Here is a 19,250-nt window from a genome sequence, read left to right on the forward strand (position 1 = left end):
ATGTAGGAGCAGACACCATGCCTGAGAGCCTGACACCAAGGAGAGGAGACGGTACAAAGCTGCAGGAGTAGACACCCTGCCTCAGAGCCTGACACCAAGGAGAGGAGACGGTACAAAGCTGCAGGAGTAGACACCCTGCCTGAGAGCCTGACACCTAGGAGAGGAGACGGTACAAAGCTGCAGGAGCAGACACCCTGCCTGAGAGCCTGACACCTAGGAGAGGAGACGGTACAAAGCTGCAGGAGTAGACACCCTGCCTGAGAGCCCGACACCTAGGAGAGGAGACGGTACAAAGCTGCAGGAGTAGACACCCTGCCTGAGAGCCCGACACCTAGGAGAGGAGACTGTACAAAGCTGCAGGAGTAGACACCCTGCCTGAGAGCCCGACACCTAGGAGAGGAGACGGTACAAAGCTGCAGGAGCAGACACCCTGCCTGAGAGCCTGACACCTAGGAGAGGAGACGGTACAAAGCTGCAGGAGTAGACACCCTGCCTGAGAGCCCGACACCTAGGAGAGGAGACGGTACAAAGCTGCAGGAGCATACACCCTGCCTGAGAGCCTGACACCTAGGAGAGGAGACTGTACAAAGCTGCAGGAGCAGACACCCTGCCTGAGAGCCTGAGACCTAGGAGAGGAGACGGTACAAAGCTGCAGGAGCAAACACCCTGCCTGAGAGCCTGACACCTAGGAGAGGAGAAGGCACAAAGCTGCAGTTACAGCAGAAGGAATGAAGGAGGACTAGAAATCCTGCCCCGGGCCAAACACCACCAGCAATAGCTGACCAGTAAAGGTACCTCCATCCCCGGGACAAACACCACCAGCGCTAGCTGAATACAATGGCACCTCCATCCCAACATGTGCAGAGAGAGAATGTTTTATTACTTCTGCACAGTGAAAAGTTTCCATACATTAAGAGTACAGTGCCTTTACACAATATGGGACCGCCCATATGATGATGTCATGTCTTTGGAAGCTTCCGATAGGTCTATTGGCTACATCTGAGTTAATTAGAGATACACCTGTGGATGAATGGTAATGCACACCTGAAACACACGGCTTCTCTATGTAGCATCATGCAAAAGTCAGAAGAAATCAGCCAAGATCTCAGGAGGAGAATTGTGGACTTGGACAAGTCTGGTTCATCCACACAGTGAACGAGTACTGTATCAACATGCGCACTGAGCCTAAACCAAGCGTGAGGCGGTGACAAGGGACACAGGTACACGCGTCACTGCTGATCACACTGGGCAATGGGCATTGAATAGCATGTTAGCACGCCCCTGTCACAAGTCCACACACTCATTAACATATCATAAAGGATCTTTAGAAATACTTGTTCTATAGATCTCTAAATGTATGATACTAGATGCAGGGACAGTTATGGAGGGATTATACAGTGAAGGAAATAAGTATTTGATCCCTTGCTGATTTTGTAAGTTTCCCACTGACACAGACATGAACAGTCTATAATTTTAGGTTAATTATAACAGTGAGATAAAATATCCAAAATAAAATCAAGAAAAATCACATTGTATAAATTATATAAATTTGCATTTTGCAGAGAGAAATAAGTATTGGATCCCTCTGGCAAACAAGACTTAATACTTGGTGGCCGCCCAGCAGTCAGACGTTTTCTGTAGTTGATGATGAGGTTTGATGTCAGGGGGATTTTGCTCCTCTCCTCTTTGCAATTCACCTCTAAATCATGAAGATTTTGAGGCTGCGACTCGGAGCTTCAGCTCCTCCATAAGTTTTCTATGGGATGAAGGTTTGGAGACTGGCTAGGCCACTCCATGACCTTAAAGGGAACCTGTCATCAGAAATTTCGCCCAAAAGCTAAAAGATTCCCCCTCTGCAGCTCCTGGGCTGCATTCTAGGAAGGTCCCTGTTATTATTGTGCCCCATGTGAGACCAAAATAAAGCCTTTATAAAGTTCTACCTTTTTGTATGCAGCTTCTGTAAATCCGTCACGGGGGCGGGCTCTCTGCCGTCCGTTATTCTGCCTCCTGGTCCTGTATGCCGCCCCCATCGCTCCTTTCCATATCTGATGCACCGCCCACTGCTCCAGCCATCCCCGCGCATGCCCAGTGCCAGTCTCACAGGACTGAGCAGTGTGACCGCTGGTGACGTGTGCGCAGGCAAGTGATTATGGACGGGACTGTGACTGTTATCAGCAAGTACCCGGCCATAATCTCTTGAGCGCGCAAATCTCTCCAGCATTCACACTGAGCTCAGTGAAGATGCTAGACTGTATGGGCTGCTTCCAGGAATGACGTCCCTTTGTCACGTGATAGTATTTCGAACACGCCCCTATCACATGACAAAGGGACGTCATCCCTGGAAGCAGCCCATACAGTCTAGCATCTACACTGAGCTCAGTGTGACCGCTGGAGAGATTTGCGCGCTCAAGAGATTATGGCCGGGTACTTGCTGATAACAGTCACAGTCCCGTCCATAATCACTTGCCTGCGCACACGTCACCAGCGGTCACACTGCTCAGTCCTGTGAGACTGGCACTGGGCATGCGCGGGGATGGCTGGAGCAGTGGGCGGTGCATCAGATATGGAAAGGAGCGATGGGGGCGGCATACAGGACCAGGAGGCAGAATAACGGACGGCAGAGAGCCCGCCCCCGTGACGGATTTACAGAAGCTGCATACAAAAAGGTAGAACTTTATAAAGGCTTTATTTTGGTCTCACATGGGGCACAATAATAACAGGGACCTTCCTAGAATGCAGCCCAGGAGCTGCAGAGGGGGAATCTTTTAGCTTTTGGGCGAAATTTCTGATGACAGGTTCCCTTTAATGTGCTTCTTTTTGAGCCACTCCTTTGTTGCCTTGGCTGTGTATTTTGGGTCATTTTGGTGCTGGAAGACTCAGCCATGACCCATTTTTAATGTCCTGGTGGAGGGAAGGTGGTTGTCACTCAGGATTTTACAGTACATGGCTCCATCCATTGTCCCATTGATGCGGTGAAGTAGTCCTGTGCCCTTAGCAGAGAAACATCCCAAAACATGATGTTTCCCCCTCCATGCTCGACAGTGGGGACGGTGTTCTTTGGGTCATAGGCAGTATTTCTCTTCCTCCAAACACGGCGAGGTGAGTTAAGGCCAAGGATCTGAATTTCTGTCTCCTCTGACCCAAACACCTTCTCCCAATCACTCACAGAATCATCCTGGTAAAAACAAAACAAGCACTGACCTCGGGGAGACCAGCCAGAGAAAACACTGCCGGCAGCCAGCGAGGGCGCTTAAGACAGTGAAATCCTAGGTACATTGCCCCCTGGGAAATATGCAAATCAAAAAGGTCCGTGGAGCCTCTGTTAGGAGTCTCAACACAGAAACCAGCCAGATATCCCTCCGGGAAGGGCCCAGGGGGCAATGTACCTAGGATTTCACTGTGTTGAGCGCCCTCGCTGGCTGCCAGTAGTGTTTTCTCTGGCTGGTCTCCCCGAGATCAGTGATTGTTTTGTTTTGTTGGTCTACTAGGCATTGCTCCCACCCAGCCAGAATCCTACTCCACACTGATGAGGGGCAATACCCTGAAACAGCTGTCTGTGGGTAGATACCTGGCCTTGGTATTTCCCTTGTCATATCTTTAAACTTGTCAAAAAGTTGGATATTGACTAAAAGAGCCACTTAATATGGTGGTTATAGTGGTCTCCTAAAAAGAGTCACTCCTTGGCTGGGCCCTTCCCGGAGGGATATCTGGCTGGTTTCTGTGTTGAGACTCCTAACAGAGGCTCCACGGACCTTTTTGATTAGAATCATCCTGGTGTTATTGGCAAACTTCAGACGGGCCGGCGGCGCCTGGGCCTTCTTGAGCCGAGCCGGCCGCACACGGGCCTTCTTGAGCCGTGGGACTTTGCGGGCACTGAAGCATTTTAAGTAATGATGAGAGCGTTTCGAAGCACTCGTTACGAGTACTTTCTAATACTCGTGTATGCATTCCAAATAGTGTGTGTAATGCAAGTCAATGGGTAATACATGCAATGTAACGAATAACCCGGATGCTATACTATTTGTGTAAGTAGCGAATAATGCGGCATTCGGGTTATGCTGCTTTCACACTACGTTTTTTTAACATGCGTCCTGAACATTTTTTTGCTGCAGAAGCAGATCCAGTGCAAATACATTTTAATTTCAATGCATTTGCAATGGACGCGCATGTTGACATGCGTTTGCGTGCGGTATAGTGAGGATCCAGCGAGTTGCAATATTTCAACATTCAAGCGTTTTTGAGCGGTGTCCAAATACTGTTTGTCACTGGATCCTGACTGTACCGCACACAAATGAATGTGAACGCTGGTATGCTGAGACCGGATCCTGTTGGGCAGAAACCAGCCTGGCGTAATCACAAAGTCTCTCTCTCTCTGTCGGTGTCAGTCTCTCTCTGTCGGACTCTCTCTCTCTCTGTCGGACTCTCTCTCTCTGTCGGACTCTCTCTCTCTCTCTGTCGGACTCTCTCTCTCTCTCTGTCGGACTCTCTCTCTCTCTCTGTCGGACTCTCTCTCTCTCTCTGTCGGACTCTCTCTCTCTCTCTGTCGGACTCTCTCTCTCTCTCTGTCGGACTCTCTCTCTCTCTCTGTCGGTCTCTCTCTCTCTCTGTCGGTCTCTCTCTCTCTCTCTGTCGGACTCTCTCTCTCTCTGTCGGACTCTCTCTCTCTCTGTCGGACTCTCTCTCTCTGTCGGACTCTCTCTCTCTGTCGGACTCTCTCTCTCTCTGTCGGACTCTCTCTCTCTCTGTCGGTCTCTCTCTCTGTCAGTCTCTCTCTCTCTCTGTCGGACTCTCTCTCTGTCGGACTCTCTCTCTCTCTGTCGGACTCTCTCTCTCTCTGTCGGACTCTCTCTCTCTCTCTGTCAGTCTCTCTCTCTCTCTGTCGGACTCTCTCTCTCTGTCGGACTCTCTCTCTCTGTCGGACTCTCTCTCTCTGTCGGACTCTCTCTCTCTGTCGGACTCTCTCTCTCTGTCGGACTCTCTCTCTCTGTCGGACTCTCTCTCTCTCTGTCGGACTCTCTCTCTCTCTGTCGGACTCTCTCTCTCTCTGTCGGTCTCTCTCTCTGTCAGTCTCTCTCTCTCTCTGTCGGACTCTCTCTCTGTCGGACTCTCTCTCTCTCTGTCGGACTCTCTCTCTCTCTGTCAGTCTCTCTCTCTCTCTCTGTCAGTCTCTCTCTCTCTCTGTCGGACTCTCTCTCTCTGTCGGACTCTCTCTCTCTGTCGGACTCTCTCTCTCTGTCGGACTCTCTCTCTCTGTCGGACTCTCTCTCTCTGTCGGACTCTCTCTCTCTCTGTCGGACTCTCTCTCTCTCTGTCAGTCTCTCTCTCTCTCTGTCAGTCTCTCTCTCTGTCGGTCTCTCTCTCTCTCTGTCGGACTCTCTCTCTGTCGGACTCTCTCTCTCTCTGTCGGACTCTCTCTCTCTCTGTCAGTCTCTCTTTCTCTCTCTGTCGGACTCTCTCTCTCTCTCTGTCAGTCTCTCTCTCTCTCTGTCGGACTCTCTCTCTCTGTCGGACTCTCTCTCTCTGTCGGACTCTCTCTCTCTGTCGGACTCTCTCTCTCTGTCGGACTCTCTCTCTCTGTCGGACTCTCTCTCTCTCTGTCAGTCTCTCTCTCTCTCTGTCAGTCTCTCTCTCTCTCTCTGTCGGACCCTCTCTCTCTGTCGGTCTCTCTCTCTCTCTGTCGGACTCTCTCTCTCTCTGTCGGACTCTCTCTCTCTCTGTCGGACTCTCTCTCTCTCTGTCGGACTCTCTCTCTCTCTGTCAGTCTCTCTCTCTCTCTCTGTCGGTCTCTCTCTCTCTCTGTCAGTCTCTCTCTCTGTCAGTCTCTCTCTCTGTCAGTCTCTCTCTCTGTCAGTCTCTCTCTCTGTCAGTCTCTCTCTCTGTCAGTCTCTCTCTCTCTCTCTCTCTGTCAGTCTCTCTCTCTCTGTCAATAAGGATAACGTTTGGAACACCATTCTAAGTCTGAACTGGGTGCAAAAACCTAAAAAAAAATAAAAAAACTAAAAAAACATCACTATGGGGAGATAAGGTATGCACACCAGTGACTATGTAAGGGGAATACATGGAATAGCAGAAACTGCTGTGTGAATACTGACTTGAAAAATCCAATAGCTATATGTAAAGTGAAAATGTGAAAAATGGAACCTGCATTACTGCCATGAACATATGAATCAAGAGAAATTTAGCTACTGAATTGATCAATGCAATAGAGCCCCAACACTACGCCAAAGTATTTCTCTACGTTGGGGTCCCTAGCTTGTGTGTGTCCTCTCATGCAGTTAAAAACACGGTAAGGCTATGTTCACACTAGAAAAATGATTTTTCTTAAGAAATTTCTTAAGAAATTTCTTAAGAGTGCACCTGTGTTAAAAAACGCACCAAAAACGCACCTGCGTTTTTTCCGCGTTTTCGGTGCGTTTTTGGTGCGTTTTCGGTGCGTTTTTGGTGCGTTTTTACCGCTGGTTGCTCCCTGCGTTATTGTGTCAATTATATATGGCAAAAAACGCAGTTAGCTGCAGAAAAGAAGTGACATGCTCATTCTTTTTCTTAAGAAAATCTACTGAAAGAATTTTCTTAAGAAAAAAACGCAGTGTGCGCACAGCTAATTTTTTTTGCCATAGGTTTTGCTGGGGAATGTCTGCAGAAAGGTTACAAGAATTTCTCAAGAAATTTCTGCAGCAAAAACGGACCAAAAACGGACCAAAAAACGCAGGTGAAAAACGCAGTGTGTGAACATAGCCTTAGTATTCACACAGCAGTTTCTGCTATTCCATGTATTCCCCTTACATAGTCACTGGTGTGCATACCATCTCTCTCTCTGTCAGTCTCTCTCTGTCGGTCTCTCTCTCTCTGTCGGTCTCTCTCTCTGTCGGTCTCTCTCTCTGTCGGTCTCTCTCTCTGTCGGTCTCTCTCTCTGTCGGTCTCTCTCTCTCTGTTGAGGTCTCTCTCTCTCTGTCGGGGTCTCTCTCTCTCTGTCGGTCTCTCTCTCTCTGTCGGGGTCTCTCTCTCTCTGTCGGTCTCTCTCTCTCTGTCGGTCTCTCTCTCTGTCGGTCTCTCTCTCTGTCGGTCTCTCTCTCTCTCTGTTGGGGTCTCTCTCTCTGTCGGTCTCTCTCTCTCTGTCGGTCTCTCTCTGTCGGTCTCTCTCTCTGTTGGGGTCTCTCTGTCGGTCTCTCTCTTTCTCTCTCTCTCTCTGTCGGTCTCTCTCTCTCTGTTGGGGTCTCGCTCTCTCTCTGTTGGTCTCTCTCTCTCTCTCTCTGTCGGTCTCTCTCTCTTTCTCTCTCTGTCGGTCTCTCTCTCTGTTGGTCTCTCTCTCTCTCTGTCGGTCTCTCTCTCTGTCGGTCTCTCTCTCTGTCTCTCTCTCTGTTGGTCTCTCTCTCTCTCTGTCGGTCTCTCTCTCTGTCGGTCTCTCTCTCTGTCGGTCTCTCTGTTGGTCTCTCTCTCTGTCTGTCGGTCTCTCTGTCTCTCTGTCGGTCTCTCTGTCTGTCGGTCTCTCTGTCTCTCTCTCTCTCTCTGTCGGTCTCTCAAATTCAAATATGCTTTGTTGGCAGGACCAAAATACAATTAGTGTTGCCAAAGCAAGAGAAATACAGTAAGTGGGGTGGGAGGGGGATCAGGGTTATGGGGAGTTGGGGGGCACAATTTGGGCTCTGAAAGTCCATTTAGGGGACTTATGTTCCCCTCAGCTTATGACATGTGGTGACATATTGGGCGGCGATCTCCACCATTGATTCCTCTTCCCCCAGTAGGAAGCGGAGTTTCATTTCCTCGTCCATGGATGGAAAGCCCGGGCTATGAGCGGTAAGTTTCTGGAAGTGGGAGGCCCTCACTGCTGAGTATTTGTCACAGTGCAGTAGGAAATGCGTCTCGTCCTCCAGAGCCCCCTGCTGGCAGTGCTGGCACAGTCTGTTCTCCCGTGGCTTGTATGTCTGTCGGTGCCGCCCTGTTTCCACCTCTAGGCTGTGGGCACTCAGTCTGTACAGGCTCAGGGTCTGCCTGTCTTTGGGGTAGCATAGCCTTTCCAGATATGGGGCCAGAGTGTAGTCCCTCCGCAGTGACCGGTAGATGGTGAGTTTCTGGGAGTTCTCTAATTCACTCTTCCAGTCCTCTAAGTATTGCATCTTGCAGCTCTCTGAGATCTCTTTTATTTGGGCTTTTGTCAGGGTGTGTTGCTGACTTTGGCTGGACTGGCTGCCGGGGTTCCTGGCTTGCTCTGGGCTCTGGCTCAGCAGGGCTTTATGATGGTAGGAGCTGGGGTTGCTGTTCTGTATGTGTGCATGGTGTGATAGTGCCCGCTTGTGTATACTGAGCCATAAGGGGAATCGGCCTAGCTCTGCCCGACAGGCTATCTTAGAGGTGCTGCGATGGACTTGGAGGAGATATTTACAGAACTCCAGATGGAAGACTTCGGTTGGGCTGGAATCCCACTTTGTGTGGTCTGGGTAGGTCTCTCTCTCTCTCTCTGTCGGTCTCTCTCTCTCTGTCGGTCTCTCTCTCTCTGTCGGTGTCGATCTCTCTCTCTCTGTCGGTGTCGGTCTCTCTCTCTGTCGGTGTCGGTCTCTCTCTCTGTCGGTGTCGGTCTCTCTCTCTGTGTCTCTCTCTGTGTCTCTCTCTCTCTCTGTCGGTCTCTCTGTCGGTCTCTTTCTGTCGGTGTCGGTCTCTCTCTGTCGGTCTCTCTCTCTCTCTCTGTCGGTGTCTCTCTCTCTCTGTCAGTCTCTCTCTGTCGGTGTCGGTCTCTCTCTCTGTCGGTGTCTCTCTCTGTCGGTGTCGGTCTCTCTCTGTCGGTGTCGGTCTCTCTGTCGGTCTCTCTCTGTCGGTGTCGGTCTCTCTGTCGGTGTCGGTCTCTCTGTCGGTGTCGGTCTCTCTGTCGGTGTCGGTCTCTCTCTGTCGGTGTCGGTCTCTCTCTGTCGGTGTCGGTCTCTCTCTCTGTCGGTGTCGGCCTCTCTCTCTGTCGGCCTCTCTCTCGGTCGGCCTCTCTCTCGGTCGGTCTCTCTCTCGGTCGGTCTCAATCTCTCTGTTGGTCTCTCTCAATCTCTCTGTCGGTCTTTCCCTCTCACCCCCTCTCTCATACTCCCCGATCACCGATGCGGCACTGCATGGCTGTCACACTGCTTTGGTGGCTTCTCCTCTTTTGAAAATGTCGGCCGCTCATTATTCCATCTCGTATTCCCTGCTTCCCCCACCCACTGGCGCCTATGATTGGTTGCAGTCAGACGCGCCCCCTAGCTGAGTGACAGCTTTCTCACTGCAACCAATCACAGCCGCTGGTGGGTGTGTCTATATCGTGCAGTACAATAAATAAATTTATTTTTTTTTTAAAAAAAAACGGCGTGCAGTCCCCCCCCCCCAATTTTGATACCAGCTCAAGTAAAGCCCCACGGCTGAAGGCTGGTATTCTCAGGATGGGGAGCCCCACATTATGGGGAGCCCCCCAGCCTAACAGCAGCCGTCCGGAATTGCCGCATTGATTAGATGTGTCAGTCCCGGGACTCTACCCGGCTCATCCCAAATTGCCCTGGTGCGGTGGCAATCGGGGTAATAAGGAGTTAATTGCAGCCCATAGCTGCCACTAAGTCCTAGGTTAATCATGGCAAGCGTCTATGAGACACCCCCCATGATTAACCTGTAAGTGACAGTAAAATACAAACACCAAAAAATTCTTTATTTGGAATAAAACTCAAAAAAAGAAAGAAAGAAAGAAAGAAAGAAAGAAAGAAAGAAAAACGAAACACCACCACCCTCTTTCACTACTTTATTAAAATCCCCAAATACCCCTCTAGGTCTGGCGTAATCCACACTACGTCCCTTTCAGCTCTGGTACATCGGAAGCTGACAGGAGCGGCAGTAGAACACCGCCGCTCCTGTGAGCTCCACGCAGCAACTGAAGTGAATCGCGCTGTCAGCAGAGACGTCACTCAGGTAGTGCCTGTGTGCGCGGTGATGCTGGGGGCGGTAGTGTCTCTTTCTCTCTCCCTCTTTCTCCATCTGAATTTCCAGTCTATCACACTCAGTTCCCCTCACTTCCATGACTCCAATACCCGCCCATAATTTCAAGTGACAGGACCCTGTAAAATAACACATGCGTTTGCATGCGTTTCTCGTTGGAAAAACAGGATCCATTTTTGCAGCAAAAAAAAATGTTTAGGACACATGTAAAAAAAAAACATTTTTAAGCTGCTTTTTAGCCTTTTACTTGTTACATTGCATGTTTTCCCCATTGACTTGCATTACACACACACTATTCAGAATGCATACACGAGTATTAGACAGTACTCGTTACGAGTATCGCGACTCCGAGTATTTCGAAACTCGCTCATCATTAATTTTGAGCCATTACGGTGTAATGTGTTTCCAAGGTTTTCTTGGTGACAGTGGTCACTATTGCACCAGCACTTTCTTCTTCTACCACAGCGTCTTAAGCCTGCTTTACACGGTACGACCGATTGTGCGATTTCACAATCGATCGTACCCGCCCCCGGCCTTTTTGCGTCACGGGCAAATCGCTGCCCGTGTCGCACAAAGTTAGTAACCCCCGTCACACATACTTACCTCTCGTGCGACCTCGCTGTGGGCGGCGAACGTCCACTTCCTGGAGTGGGAGGGACGTTCGGCGTCACAGCGACGTCACACGGCCGCCGGCCAATAGAAGCGGAGGGGCGGAGATGAGCGGGACGTAAACATCCCGCCCACCTCCTTCCTTCCACATAGAGCCGGCGGCGGCCGCGGGAGGCAGGTGAGCTGCTCATCGTTCCCGTGGTGTCACACGGAGCGGCGTGTGCTACCACGGAAACGATGGTCAACTAAATCAAACGATATTATGGAACCTAACGAGCAGTACCCGACTCACGATTTGTGAGCGATACTGCGTCGCTAGGAGGTGTCACACAGGCCGGCATCGCCAGCGATGCCGGATGTGCGTCTCAAAAACCGTGACCCCGACGATCTATCGCACGATAGATTGTCTGGTGTAAAGCAGCCTTTACTCATGGTTTTGTAGCCTATTCCAGTCTTGTGCAGCTCTATGGTCTTCTCCATTTCAGCCTTGTGTAGGTCTATAGTCTTGTCCCGGACATCCTTAGAAAGGTCATTGGTTGCTCATGTTGTAGAGGTTAGAGTCTGATTAATGGAGTCTGTGGACAGGAGTCTTTATATAGGTGACAATGTAAGAGCTGTCTGTAATGCAGGTAACGAGGAGATTAGGAGCGTCTAAGTGTCTGTAGGAGCCAAAACTGTTAATGGTTGGTAGGGGATCCAATACTTATTTCTCTCTGCAAAATGCAAATATATTTATATAATTTATACAATGTGATTTTCTGGATTTTATTGTGGATGTTCTCTCACTGTTACAATTAACCTAAAATTATAGATTGTTCATGTCTTTGTCAGTAGGCGAACTTACACAGTCAGGAAGGGATCAAACACTTATTTCCTTCACTGTAAATTTGTACGTAGAATTGCTTGTAATTCTCAGTGCATATTGGACCTGACAGGTTCCCTTCATGGATAACAAAGTCAATGATTTGGAGTGGCCATCACAAAGTCCTGATCTCAATCCTATTGGAAATGTATGGGCAAAGCTGAAAAGGCCGATGCAGCGACCTCCAAACATGGCTCAGCTACATCAGATCTGTCAGGAGGAATTACCCAAACTCCACCAACTATTGTGAGAAGCTTGTGGAAAGATCCAGAACGTTTCCCCCAAGTCACACAGTGTAAGGGCAATGCCACCAAATACTAATGACATGGAGGAAACTGCACTGTGCAGAAAGGAATAAAAATGCCTGAAAACATTCCCTGTCTCTCTCATTATTCTCCCCCACACACAGCCCCCAGTGCCTACAGCCCGGACAACCGGTATACAGGCGACCTCCCCCCCCCTCCCGCACACAGCCCCCAGTTCCTACAGCCAGGACACCCGGTATACAGGCGACCCCCCCCCCCACACACAGCCCCCAGTTCCTACAGCCAGGACACCCGGTATACAGGCGACCCCCCCCCCACACACAGCCCCCAGTTCCTACAGCCAGGACACCCGGTATACAGGCGACCCCCCCCCCACACACAGCCCCCAGTTCCTACAGCCAGGACACCCGGTATACAGGCGACCCCCCCGCACACAGCCCCCAGTTCCTACAGCCAGGACACCCGGTATACAGGCAATCCCCCCGCACACAGCCCCCAGTTCCTACAGCCAGGACACCCAGGGTACAGGCGACCCCCCTGCACACAGCCCCCAGTGCCTACAGCCAGGACAGCCGGTATTTGCACTACAAGAACAAGCTCACCCCCGACATCTCATTCCTATATGACATGACGTACAGGAGACCAGCACACGCAGTATACAGGTATAGGACATCGCAGTATCCCAGCCCCCTGGGTCTTCTATATCCTATATGACACGAAGTATAGGCGACCAGTACACCCAGTATACAGGTAGAGGACATCGCAGACTCCTGGGCCTTTTATGCCCTATATGACATGATGGACAGGTGACCGGTACACCGGTAGAGGACGTTGCAGCATCCCAGCCTGCTGGGCCGCCTATGTGACATGTACAGGCGACCAATACACCCGGCACATATGAGGGATGATTCCTCTGAACAACCCATGTGATATGATACACAGGTGGCTAGTTACACAGGTGACCAGTGCCGGAAATATGTTTGGCGATGAATTCAGCAGGAGAGCTGCAGTACACATTCTCATAGCTGCCCACCAAATCACATACAACAGATTAGCGCCACAGATGCCATTGTGAGCTGGATACCAGCGATCATCAGGTGTGATTACAGCCCATCACCACCTATACACTACAGGAAATCAGAGAAGACCATTCTACTTCAGCCACCGAGTGCACATAGAGGACGGACACCGGGAGATCGGCTCTCCTGTAATCACTGAGGAATCACTTTCCATTATCACCCCTGGACAGAAACAGTGGGCCACGATCAGGAGCGATCCTTCCTACCAGCGAAGTAACGCCGCAGGTAAAAGGTCTGTAGCCTGGGAGTGGTTACCAGACTCCAGTATACGCCGCTCACAGCCGTCCACCTGAGGAGTCATTTACATAATATCAGCCGCCCCCTTATAACGCTCCAGTGCCGATATAACCTGCAAATTACATGACGTGACCCATATCAGCCGCTCCTGTGACGTATGGGGGTAACTCACCCTTTAATGCCGTGCAGACTGGTGACTATAGAGGAGGAGCAGAGCGAGGCCGGCAGCTGGGAGGTGAGGCTGGGACTTCAGCCTTTTCCTGGCCAGCAGCAATGCTTTCTCCATGTGAAATGTGTGTCCTGGGGCGATGAGCGCAGCTCTGGAGTCAGCAGGGCCAGAAGAAGGAATGAGGCAGCTGGAAGGAAGAGGCATGTTCAAACCAATGTGCACAGCTATGCAAACAATGCCCTGACAAAGAGGCAAGAGGGTGAGTCAGCCGCCGTCAGCACATCCTCCGCCAGACGAGGAGCACGACAGCAGCAGGGCTGTGTGCCTCACACCTCAGAGTGCCTCACCAGAGCACCTCACACCCGAGAGCCTCCCCGACATCGTCACCAGAGCACCCCACACCCGAGAGCCTCCCCGACATCGTCACCAGAGCACCCCACACCCGAGAGCCTCCCCGGCATCGTCACCAGAGCACCAGAAAGCCTCACCCACATCGTCACCAGAGCACCCAACACCAGAGAGCCTACCCAGCATCGTCACCAGAGCACCCGAGAGCCTACCCGGCATCGTCACCAGAGCACCCGAGAGCCTCCCCGACATCGTCACCAGAGCACCCCACACCCGAGAGCCTCCCCGACATCGTCACCAGAGCACCCCACACCCGAGAGCCTCCCCGACATCGTCACCAGAGCACCCCACACCCGAGAGCCTCCCCGACATCGTCACCAGAGCACCCCACACCCGAGAGCCTCCCCGGCATCATCACCAGAGCACCCGAGAGCCTACCCGGCATCGTCACCAGAGCATCTCACCCCCGAGAGCCTTCCCGGCATCGTCACCAGAGCACCTCATGTCCGAGAGCCTCCCCGACAACGTCACCAGAGCACCTCACCCCGAGAGCCTCCTCGGCATAGTCATCAGAGTACCTCACCCCCGAGAGCCTCCTCGGCATAGTCATCAGAGTACCTCACACCCGAGAGCCTCCCCAGCAATGTCACCAGGGCACCCTAGAGCCTCCCCAACAGTCACCAGAGCACCTCACACCCGAGAGCCTCCCCAGCAATGTCACCAGAGCACCTCACACCCGAGAGCCTCCCCAGCAATGTCACCATAGCACCCAAGAACCTCCCCGACAGTCACCAGAGTACCTCACCCCCGAGAGCCTCCCCAGCAATGTCACCAGGGCACCCTAGAGCCTCCCCAACAGTCACCAGAGCACCTCACACCCGAGAGCCTCCCCAGCAATGTCACCAGAGCACCTCACACCCGAGAGCCTCCCCGGCATAGTCACCAGAGCACCTCACCTCCGAGAGCCTTCCCAGCATAGTCAATAGAGCACCCGAGAGCCTCCCCGGCAACGTCACCAGAGGACCTTACACCCAAGAGCCTCCCTGGCATATTCACTAGAGCACCTCACACCCGAGAGCCTCCCTGGTAACGTCACCAGAGCACCTCACCCCCGAGAGCCTTTCTGGCAATGTCACCAGAGCACCCGAGAGCCTCCCGGCAACGTCACCAGAGCACCTCACTTCCGAGAGCCTCCCGGCAACTTCACCAGAGCACCTCACCCTCGAGAGCCTCCCCGGCAACGTCACCAGAGCACCTCACCCCAGAGAGCCTCCCCGGCAACGTCAGCAAAGCACCTCACCCCCGAGAGCCTCCCCGGCATCGTCACCAGAGCACCTCGCCCCCGAGAGCCTCCCCGGCATCGTCACCAGAGCACCTCACCCTCGAGAGCCTTCCCGATAATGTCACCAGAGCACCTCCCTCCCGAGAGCCTCCCCGGCAACGTCACCAGAGCACCTCACCCCAGAGAGCCTCCCCGGCAACGTCAGCAGAGCACCTCACCCCCGAGAGCCTCCCCGGCATCGTCACCAGAGCACCTCACCCCCGAGAGCCTCCCCGGCATCGTCACCAGAGCACCTCACCCTCGAGAGCCTTCCCGACAATGTCACCAGAGCACCTCCCTCCCGAGAGCCTCCCCGGCAACGTCACCAGAGCACCTCACCCCCGAGAGCCCCCCCGGCAATGTCACCAGAGCACCTCACACCAGAGAGCCTCCCCGGCAACGTCAGCAGAGCACCTCACCCCCGAGAGCCTCCCCGGCATCGTCACCAGAGAACCTCACCCTCGAGAGCCTCCCCGGCAATGTCACCAGAGCACCTCACCCCCGAGAGCCTCCCCGACAACGTCACCAGAGCACCTCACCCCCGAGAGCCTCCCCGGTAACGTCACCAGAGCACCCGAGAGCCTCCCTGGCAATGTCACCAAGGCACCTCACACCTCAGAGCGTCCCTGGCAATGTTATCACAGCCCCTCCCAAGGACGGTCGCGCCTCACACCTATTTTTTGTTACATTTGGCCATGGTGGTACACTATGATACCGCAGAATGCAGTGATTAGTGATGCGGCTCTAGACGGCGGCTCATACTGGTGCTTAGGGGGCAGCCTCACAAATGGTGGAACCTCCAAATAACCAAGCCTCATACATACGGGTGTGGGGGACAGGACGAGAAGAGGGCGGAATAATAGAGAGGGAAATATAAATGGAGAGTGGGCAGCAGGAGGTTGGTATAATTGCGAGATGGCGATAGGAGGGTGAGGGTGACTGGAGAGTAGTGTATAGAGGGAGGGCAGTATAATGGGGAGATGGTGTCAGAAGGTCGGTATATAGGGGGGGAGAGGACAGTATACAGAAGAGATGGTGACAGGAGGCCAGTATACAGAGGAGATGGTGCCAGGGCAGTATATAGGGGAGAGGACAGTATACAGAGGAGATGGTGACAGGAGGGCGGTATATAGGGGAGAGGACAGTATACAGAGGAGATGGTGACAGGAGGGCGGTATATAGGGGAGAGGACAGTATACAGAGGAGATGGTGACAGGAGGGCAGTATATAGGGGAAAGGACAGTATACAGAGGAGATGGTGACAGGAGGGCGGTATATAGGGGAGAGGACAGTATACAGAGGAGATGGTGACAGGAGGGCAGTATATAAGGGAGAGGACAGTATACAGAGGAGATGGTGACGGGGGCGGTATATAGGGGAGAGGACAGTATACAGAGGAGATGGTGACAAGAGGGCGGTATATAGGGGAAAGGACAGTATACAGAGGAGATGGTGACAGGAGGGCGGTATATAGGGGAGAGGACAGTATACAGAGGAGATGGTGACAAGAGGGCGGTATATAGGGGAGAGGACAGTATACAGAGGAGATGGCGACAGGAGGGCGGTATATAGGGGAGAGGACAGTATACAGAGGAGATGGCGACAGGAGGGCGGTATATAGGGGAGAGGACAGTATACAGAGGAGATGGTGACAAGAGGGCGGTATATAGGGGAGAGGACAGTATACAGAGGAGATGGTGACAGGGGGGCGGTATATAGGGGAGAGGACAGTATACAGAGGAGATGGTGACAAGAGGGCGGTATATAGGGGAGAGGACAGTATACAGAGGAGATGGTGACAGGAGGGCGGTATATAGGGGAGAGGACAGTATACAGAGGAGATGGTGACAGGAGGGCGGTATATAGGGGAGAGGACAGTATACAGAGGAGATGGTGACAGGAGGGCGGTATATAAGGGAGAGGACAGTATACAGAGGAGATGGTAACAGGAGGGCGGTATATAGGGGAGAGGACAGTATACAGAGGAGATGGTGACAAGAGGGCGGTATATAGGGGAGAGGACAGTATACAGAGGAGATGGTGACAGGAGGGTGGTATATAGGGGAAAGGACAGTATACAGAGGAGATGGTGACAGGAGGGCGGTATATAGGGGAGAGGACAGTATACAGAGGAGATGGTGACAGGAGGGCGGTATATAGGGGAGAGGACAGTATACAGAGGAGATGGTAACAGGAGGGCGGTATATAGGGGAGAGGACAGTATACAGAGGAGATGGTGACAGGGGGGCGGTATATAGGGGAGAGGACAGTATACAGAGGAGATGGTGACAAGAGGGCGGTATATAGGGGAGAGGACAGTATACAGAGGAGATGGTGACAGGAGGGCGGTATATAGCGGAAAGGACAGTATACAGAGGAGATGGTGACAGGAAGACAGTATACAGAGGAGATGGTGACAGGAGGACAGTATATAGGGGAGAGGACAGTATACAGAGGAGATGGTGACAGGAGGGCGGTATATAGGGGAGAGGACAGTATACAGAGGAGATGGTGACAAGAGGGCGGTATATAGGGGAGAGGACAGTATACAGAGGAGATGGTGACAGGAGGGCGGTATATAGGGGAAAGGACAGTATACAGAGGAGATGGTGACAGGAAGACAGTATACAGAGGAGATGGTGACAGGAGGACAGTATATAGGGGAGAGGACAGTATACAGAGGAGATGGTGACAGGAGGGCGGTATATAGGGGAGAGGACAGTATACAGAGGAGATGGTGACAGGAGGGCGGTATATAGGGGAGAGGACAGTATACAGAGGAGATGGTGACAGGAGGACAGTATATAGGGGAGAGGACAGTATACAGAGGAGATGGTGACAGGAGGGCGGTATATAGGGGAGAGGACAGTATACAGAGGAGATGGTGACAGGAGGGCGGTATATAGGGGAGAGGACAGTATACAGAGGAGATGGTGACAGGAGGACAGTATATAGGGGAGAGGACAGTATACAGAGGAGATGGTGACAGGAGGGCGGTATATAGGGGAGAGGACAGTATACAGAGGAGATGGTGACAGGAGGGCGGTAAATAGGGGAGAGGACAGTATACAGAGGAGATGGTGACAGGAGGACAGTATATAGGGGAGAGGACAGTATACAGAGGAGATGGTGACAGGAGGGCGGTATATAGGGGAGAGGACAGTATACAGAGGAGATGGTGACAGGAAGACAGTATACAGAGGAGATGGTGACAGGAGGACAGTATATAGGGGAGAGGACAGTATACAGAGGAGATGGTGACAGGAGGGCGGTATATAGGGGAGAGGACAGTATACAGAGGAGATGGTGACAGGAGGGCGGTATATAGGGGAGAGGACAGTATACAGAGGAGATGGTGACAAGAGGGCGGTATATAGGGGAGAGGACAGTATACAGAGGAGATGGCGACAGGAGGGCGGTATATAGGGGAGAGGACAGTATACAGAGGAGATGGCAACAGGAGGGCGGTATATAGGGGAGAGGACAGTATACAGAGGAGATGGCGACAAGAGGGCGGTATATAGGGGAGAGGACAGTATACAGAGGAGATGGTGACAAGAGGGCGGTATATAGGGGAGAGGACAGTATACAGAGGAGATGGTGACAGGGGGGCGGTATATAGGGGAGAGGACAGTATACAGAGGAGATGGTGACAAGAGGGCGGTATATAGGGGAGAGGACAGTATACAGAGGAGATGGTGACAGGAGGGCGGTATATAGGGGAGAGGACAGTATACAGAGGAGATGGTGACAGGAGGGCGGTATATAGGGGAGAGGACAGTATACAGAGGAGATGGTGACAGGAGGGCGGTATATAAGGGAGAGGACAGTATACAGAGGAGATGGTAACAGGAGGGCGGTATATAGGGGAGAGGACAGTATACAGAGGAGATGGTGACAAGAGGGCGGTATATAGGGGAGAGGACAGTATACACAGGAGATGGTGACAGGAGGGTGGTATATAGGGGAAAGGACAGTATACAGAGGAGATGGTGACAGGAGGGCGGTATATAGGGGAGAGGACAGTATACAGAGGAGATGGTGACAGGAGGGCGGTATATAGGGGAGAGGACAGTATACAGAGGAGATGGTAACAGGAGGGCGGTATATAGGGGAGAGGACAGTATACAGAGGAGATGGTGACAGGGGGGCGGTATATAGGGGAGAGGACAGTATACAGAGGAGATGGTGACAAGAGGGCGGTATATAGGGGAGAGGACAGTATACAGAGGAGATGGTGACAGGAGGGCGGTATATAGCGGAAAGGACAGTATACAGAGGAGATGGTGACAGGAAGACAGTATACAGAGGAGATGGTGACAGGAGGACAGTATATAGGGGAGAGGACAGTATACAGAGGAGATGGTGACAGGAGGGCGGTATATAGGGGAGAGGACAGTATACAGAGGAGATGGTGACA

The 19,250-nt window shown here is 52.2% G+C and overlaps 1 protein-coding gene across 3 annotated transcripts in view; it reads right to left on the minus strand.

Moving 5' to 3' along the window:
• The window catches only part of DAB2IP (DAB2 interacting protein), a 191,994-nt gene that overhangs the window by 77,207 nt on the left and 95,537 nt on the right, over window positions 1–19,250 (minus strand). Inside the window, exon 2 of one of the 3 annotated variants that reach the window (XM_075331853.1) lies at window positions 13,165–13,348. The exons of the other annotated variants lie outside the window; for them this stretch is intronic. The gene's annotated coding sequence lies outside the window, so the exon portion shown is untranslated. The remainder of the gene's footprint in view (window positions 1–13,164; window positions 13,349–19,250) is intronic. 3 annotated transcript variants of the gene reach the window in all.

This window comes from Anomaloglossus baeobatrachus (genome assembly GCF_048569485.1).
Source record: "Anomaloglossus baeobatrachus isolate aAnoBae1 chromosome 9 unlocalized genomic scaffold, aAnoBae1.hap1 SUPER_9_unloc_1, whole genome shotgun sequence".
Lineage (NCBI taxonomy): Eukaryota > Metazoa > Chordata > Amphibia > Anura > Aromobatidae > Anomaloglossus > Anomaloglossus baeobatrachus.